Below are 7495 nucleotides of genomic sequence, written 5' to 3' on the forward strand. Positions count from 1 at the left end.
TGAATCTCAGGATTATCATATTTGTGAACCAAAAATCGACAGGCTTTACTATTCACAGCATACCCAATAAAGACACAATCTATTGTTTTGGGTCCAATTTTAACCCTCTTCGGTAAAGGAACCTCTACCTTGGCTAAACCCCCCCACACTTTGAAATATTTCAAGTTGGGTTTTCTTTTTTTCCACAACTCATATGGAAATGATTGTGTTTTTCGATGGGGTACTCTATTAAGTATTTTATTAGCAGTAAGGATGGCTTCCCACCAAAGATTTCGCGGTGAACCAGAATTGATCATTAAGGCATTCATCATTTCCGTTAATGTTCTGTTCTTCCGTTCTGCCAAACCATTTGACTGTGGTGTATAAGGTGCAGTAGTTTGATGAATAATACCATATTCCAAACATATCTCTGCAAAAGGAGATTCATATTCTCCACCCCTATCACTCCGAATCATTTTTATCTTTAGATTCAATTGGTTTTCCACTTCATTTTTGTATTGCTTAAATGCATCAATTGCTTCATCCTTACTATTAAGCAAATATACATAACAAAATCGAGTGCAGTCATCAATAAAAGTTATAAAATACTTTTTTCCACCACGAGATGGTGTTGACTTCATATCGCATATATCTGTGTGAATTAAGTCTAAAGTTTTAGAATTTCTTTCAACAGACTTGTAAGGATGTTTAACAAACTTACTTTCCACACAAATTTCACATTTCGACTTATCGCATTTAAAATCAGGCAATACTTCTAGATTAACCAATTTTCGCAAGGCTTTGTAATTTACATGTCCCAAACGGGCATGCCATAAATCTTCATCGTACTCAGCAGGAGTGTATGTTGCAAAGGCTTCTTTTGCAGAGTAAATATGTCTAGTGGCATCTGAGTCGAGAAACCACTTCTTGGGATTTCCAACTAAGTTACACTCCGATATCATTGCACACAAGTCATCTGCATCTTCCATCTTTTCCACGATGTTTGCTTGACTTTTGCCTTTGCCTTTGTTTTTGTCCTTTCTTGGAGCATGACAATCAGAAGATCTATGACCAGCCTTGCCACAATTATAACAGTTGCCTTTGAATTTCTTCTTGGCCTGTTCTGACTTCTGCCCGTTGGACTTCTTTCTCTTTTTGTCTTTGGTAGGAGCTTCTTCAACAATATTAACTCCAATGATTGTTGAACTCTTACGCGACTTCTTTTCGGCATTTCTGTTATCTTCCTCAATCTTGAGCCGAATCACAAGATCTTCAAGCTTCATTTCTTTACGCTTGTGCTTTAGATAATTCTTGAAATCATTCCACGAAGGAGGCAACTTCTCGATCATTGCAGCCACTTGAAAAGCTTCATTTACTACCATATCTTCAGCAATCAGATCATGGAGAATAAGTTGAAGTTCCTGTACTTGTGATCCAACAGTTTTACTTGAAAAGCTTCATTTACTACCACAAACTTTTTCAAGCACACATCTTCTGTCTTATATTTCTTCTCAAGTGCATTCCACAACTCTTTTGAAGTTGTTATTGCACTATAGACATTATATAAGTCATCCTCTAAAGCACTCAAAATGTAACCTTTACATAGGAAGTCTGATTGTTTCCATGCTTCAACAATCATAAATTTTTCCCTATCTGGCATATCATCAGCAGGATCTGGAGTATCTTCACTTGTAAATTTCTGCAGACCAAGAGTGGTAAGCCAGAAAATACTCGTTGCTGCCATCCTTTGAAATTCACACCTGTGAATTTACCCGGTTTCTCTTCTTGTGATACAAGAGTTCGGGTTGGTGCAGCAACAGCCACTGTAACACCAGTGTTTTCCATTTCTGATAAATAAAATTGATACAATATAAGTAAGCAATAAACTATAATTGCATAATTAAAGAGTATAAAATCACAAAGATTTTTGTCTCCACCAGAAACACAGATTTAATAATTTCCTTAAGATTGTTGCCAATCTGTGTTATGAAAATCAGAAATTACTGGTTGTAATAAATCATTCAGAAACACGAAGTAACTGAGATTTTTAGAACCAGTAAATAAGATGAACAGAAATTTATTTGTAAAAAATAATTGAATCTGTAAAACTTACCAGAATCTGGAATACTCTTTTTGATAATTTAGGAAGAAAATCAAGTCCACTGAATTCACAGTGTCCCCTTAAGGAAATTATTCCCCTCTAGTATCCGAGGTCTGATTTGGAATATAACCTCCCAGGGTAAAATGATCTTAATCAGTAGAGTATAGATACCAAAAACTCTACTGTCAGCGAATCAATCCACAGCAGGAAAGTACACGAAGAAATATGTGTTTTTTAAGAAGAAGGAAGATCAGAAAATTCGTAGGGAAATATTCTGAAGACTAAATGATATTTATAGGGAAGAAGAATATATTCTGAAAGATTGCTACCCTTTCAGAATTAACACGACCATTAATGAAAGGTTGCAAACTTTCAAATGGTATTGACTGTTCCTGAAAGTTGCAACCTTTCAGAACAGTCATGGCGGGAATTTTTAAATATAACGGAATTTAAAACGGGTCATGCGCGCGGATCCGAGTCGGGTCGGGTTAACTAAAAAGTTGAAAACATTTTGGTTAACTTCTGTTATCAACTAATTAATTGAAAATAATTTTTGGCCATTTAATTAATTAAATAAAAAATTAAAATAAATTTGTCCAAAAAATTATCTCTCGATCATTTGCCAAAGCCAAAGCCAAAGCCAAAGCGAGCGACGACGACGGCCCGAGGGGGGTCCCTCTTTCCAACCCTTTTAACAATTAATAGGAGTGTATATTTAAACTCTCCTATTTTCATTTCCATTACCGATGAGGGCCTATTGCCTTTTTCATTAAAGCATTAGAGGACTTTTCAAGTTCCCAACCTTTCAAGTTCTAAACTTTTCAAATTCCTCTCCTTCCCTCTATTTCCCATCAATTCTTGCTACATACCCAACAGTTTCTAAGCCGCTACGCAGAGTCACTTTCTTCTATAAGGAGCCAACTTCAGAAATTTAAGCACCTTCAGGAGCAGCATGATGGATTCGGATCTTTGGCAATGCAGGTGATTGCTAAAGCATATGTGGTGGATCATTTGGTTGTTGCTTGTATAAACAAAGACATTCCTGAGTGGTGCCTTTTTCTCTGGTTCGGGGACATTATAGAGGAAATTACACTACTCATGGGGGAGGTACCGGAAATTCATGAAAAGAAAGTTTCTGACTTGGTAATGCATAATACCACTGATTCCGCCAGTGCTCATACTTCAGAATTTGCTAGGATTACAAGCATGAGCGAAGAAATGGTGGGTTTTGATGAGGTGGTGCAAAAACTAAGGCAGCAGCTAAGCAGTGGATCATCAAAGTTGGATGTCATCTCAATCGTGGGGGTTTGGGTAAGACAACTCTAGCTAACAAACTATTTTTTGATCAGTTAGTCGTTTCTCATTTTGATGTCCGTGCACAATGTTGTGTATCTCAAGTTTATATACGGAAGGACTTGTTACTAACCATTCTTCGTGGTGTTGTTAGGAAGGATACAATTATAAGTGATAAGCTACCAGAGAATGAATTAGCAGATAAGTTACGCAGACTTCTAATGGTTCAGAGGTACCTTATCCTCATTGATTATGTCTGGGAAACTGCTGCATGGGATGATTTATATCCTTGTTTCTGTGATGTCAATAATGGAAGTAGAATTATCCTAACAACTCGGCTTGGTGATGTTACCTACGATGTTAAAACCGTGAGTGATGCTCATTTTCTTCGAATGTTTACTCCAGAAGAAAGTTGGATGCTATTGGTGAATAAGGTGTTCAAAACAAAAAGTTGCCCCATTGGCTTAGAAGATGTTGGCCAAAAGATAGTACAAAAGTGTGGAGGGCTACCTCTTTCAGTTGTCCTGGTAGCAGGTATTCTCGAAACAATGGAGAAGGAAAAACATTGTTGGGAACAAGTTGCAATAAATTTAGGTCCATACATCCAGGCTAAGTCAGAGGATATAATAAATCTTAGTTACAAAACTTTACCGTTCCATTTGAAACCTTGCTTTTTGTACTTTGGAATATTTTTGGAGGATGAGAGATACAAGCTTCAGAGTTAACATGGTTATGGACAGCAGAAGGTTTGGTAAAACCTCATAAAGAGAAGCTTTCCAAGGATATAGCAGAATATTACTTAAAGAACCTTATTGGAAGATCTTCAATAGGCTATGCATCAGACATTTATAACAGTTTCAAGTTTTTGTGGGTGCTAGATTTAGAATTCACTGTAATTAATTCCTTCCCAAAAGCGTTAACCAGCTTGAGATATTGTTGGAATGTATGCGTCCACTTATATAGATGAGACTAGGTCCTCAATACAGTAAAGTCAGACAGTAACGAACAAACGCAAAAACGTAAAGATTGACAAGCAACTTTACGTGGAAACCTCTTTGCTCAAGGGAGGAAAACCACGACCTGTTCTCAACAGGACTTTTCAAACCACTTTCACTAATCTTCAACAAGCAAAAGTAAAAGTCGGTTACAACAAGAGATTAGCCTGCTAATCTCCACACTAAGTAATACTCCCTATCACTTTGCTGAGCGTTAACAGATACAACACTGCTCCCAAACGTAAAAGCCTAAGTTACCCGTAACCCAAGCCCTTACAACGATTCACCCAAGGTTGAAACGTTTCTATCACAGTTGAAACGAATCCTACAATTTAAGAACGATTACAAGCAAGTAGAATACACCAAATACACAGAAAGCAATAAATACACTTCGATCAGTTCCTTTGTTGTTCCTTGAAGCTTGAAATTTCTCTCTATGAATGAATGAATGAAACTTGTTGTTTTTTGTTTGATATATACCATGGAAATTATTACCCATCAAACAAAAAAACTAGTCGTCCCTGATTGGTGAAGTACTCTGCTGGTTCACCAACTTTCCTGACGCAGACAGCTTTTACAGTTCTCCAGCACTTTGAAGCCTGGACGAGTTTCATACTCTGCAGAGGACCAGGTCCCTTCACTTGTGAGAAGATCATCAAAATATCTAAAAGCATAAACACTTATCAATTTTCACCGTTTTGATGATGACATACAACCTGCATAACTCCTCATGTGAGTGTACAATCATTCAGTCATATGACCATAAACAATAAGCATTATTCATATGGTTAATGAACTCTCCTTCACTCTCAAGTCCCTTTGTTGAGTTGAGCAGAGTTCTTCCTTGAAGATGGTTTTCGCTTTGTAAGCTCATGAATTTTCAGAGAGAAGAAAATCCAAATTTTGTTTGCCAAATCTTGAATTTGTGTTTGATGAAAAGAGATAATATAAATTGCCACAAATTCGTTGAGACCATCCAATTGGCTGAAAGTCTGCTGTTGGAAAAGTTGTGCACCTACCGCATCAGATGTAGTAGCTTTTCTGACAGCTGGTTTTTCACCTTTTCACGTTGTAGTCTTGCGGGGACCAGGTCCCTTGCAAACTTCTTTGTGAGTTCTTGAAAAGGCTTGTTGGCTGACTTCCATCTTTGGATGAATAAATATAATATGGTGTTTGTCATGCTAAAAATATAAAACATAAAGAGTTATTATCCGTTGGACAAATACCCTCCTCCATTCTGATTGGTGTAGTACACTGACGTCTCATGAACCTCTGACATGACAGCTTTACAGTTGTAACCAATTATGTTCTGATGGAGGAAACTCTGCCTGGGACCAGGTCCCTGCATTTGTGAGATACAGAACCATACAATCTCGTCCGCTCTACTTATTGGTGTAGGACACTACATTTTTCACCTACCACCTGACATGACAGCTTTTACGGCTGTTCCTATTTGTATATAGACGAGAGCACTCTGCTAGGGACCAGGTCCCTCAATTTGTGAGGATCATCAAAATACCTAGAATATAACATTTTCCCCTTTTTTGATGATAGCACACAAATATACCTCACACTGAGTTTATCATTCATCTCAGTGTCAGCAGTTCCAATAACAAGGATCTGATTCCTTGTTAGATTGATAAGTTTGTTAAATCATCAAAACTTCATATTAATTTCGAGCTAACATCTCATCTCAGCTTCGAAATAACATTTTCCCCCTTTTTGATGATAACATACTTATTCACCACTTCCCCCTACCAACCAGAGTTCTTGGGGTAATTGGAGTGAATCATCTCCGAAGTTTGTCAACTCATCAAAACATCAACATAGCAGATATGTTGCTGTTAAGGTTGCTGAAGATTCTTCATTATCATTCTCAGACAATCTTTGGAACCTTGAAATTTTAATAGTTCAAGGACTAGGAGGGGGAGTAACTTCACCAAACACCCTTTGGAAGATGGTCAAGTTGCGCCATTTACACATATACAACCGCGCTGTTTTCAATATAAAGAATGCACTCCAAGAATTGGATGGCTTTGAGAACTCTTTCCTCAGCATGGTTTTCTTGTGTGGAGGAAACGAACATGGTCATCGCAAAGATTCCAAAGCTTCAAAAATTGAGATGTGAAGTTTTGTCATGTAATTCCTATTCCCTGCATTTAACAATCTTACTGAGCTTGAAATGATCAAGTTTTCTTGGGGTCGTGCGGGGGCCACCGAGCTTAACTTGCCATCAAGTCTCAAGAAATTAAGACTATCCATTGGTTGCATATCTAGTCTTGATGAGGTCTCAACCCTCCCCAAACTTGTGGTACTCAAACTACTACACGTTTCTATTAATTCCAATGAATGGATCATAACAAAAATAATACTGAAAAGTCAAACAATTGTTCCCTGCAAGAAAATATAAGCACTAGAAAAATATATACTCTATAAGATATCTTTGATACAAAGAATATATGCAAACAACTAAAATATTACTTGCACATAAGCTTAAATAAAAAGGGAATATTATAGATGAACTCCAGAGGAATATAAGAGAAAATATATGAAATTGAGAGGGTCAAAGCAATTGAAGTCCCTGAAGGCGGTTTTAAAAATAATAGAGAAGAAAAAAGACTAAGTTTTCCAATCACATATTTTCTTATTATATAGAGTTTAAAATAACTTTCTATATAACAAAATAAATAAGAGATTACAAATCCCTCAATTGCCAGAATGTATTTTTGCTAGGGGTGGTAATTTCAGTCCATATTAATAAAATGAGCTCATTTTGATCATATATAATGACTTGGATCGCTCATATTATAATTGGTCAAATATGGGCTTCTAGCTATTTTAAAAGTCTCTTCAAATATGGTCAAAATGGGTTCAATATGGGTATTCATTTGATCCATATTAGATCACTTATTTTCACTTTAACTCAATAAAAAAATTTAAAGGTAGGTTGGTGAAAGTTGGGATGGAGTGGGGGTGGGGGCGGAGAATGCCCGAAAGGAGAGAGTAAACTTTTTTCTTTTTTTTTTTTTGAAAAAAAAATAGGGTATGTTGATAGAAGGTGAGGTGGGTGGCAGGGGGTTGCCAGGGGGCGGGGTAATTTTTTTTTGAAAAATAATTTTTTTTTTTT

General features: G+C 36.8%; 1 pseudogene; it reads left to right on the plus strand.

Moving 5' to 3' along the window:
* Positions 1–6778, plus strand: part of LOC107001472 — a 25263-nt pseudogene extending 18485 nt beyond the window's left edge.
* The last annotated feature ends 717 nt before the right edge of the window (positions 6779–7495 follow it).

Source organism: Solanum pennellii, chromosome 10 (assembly GCF_001406875.1).
Source record: "Solanum pennellii chromosome 10, SPENNV200".
NCBI lineage: Eukaryota > Viridiplantae > Streptophyta > Magnoliopsida > Solanales > Solanaceae > Solanum > Solanum pennellii.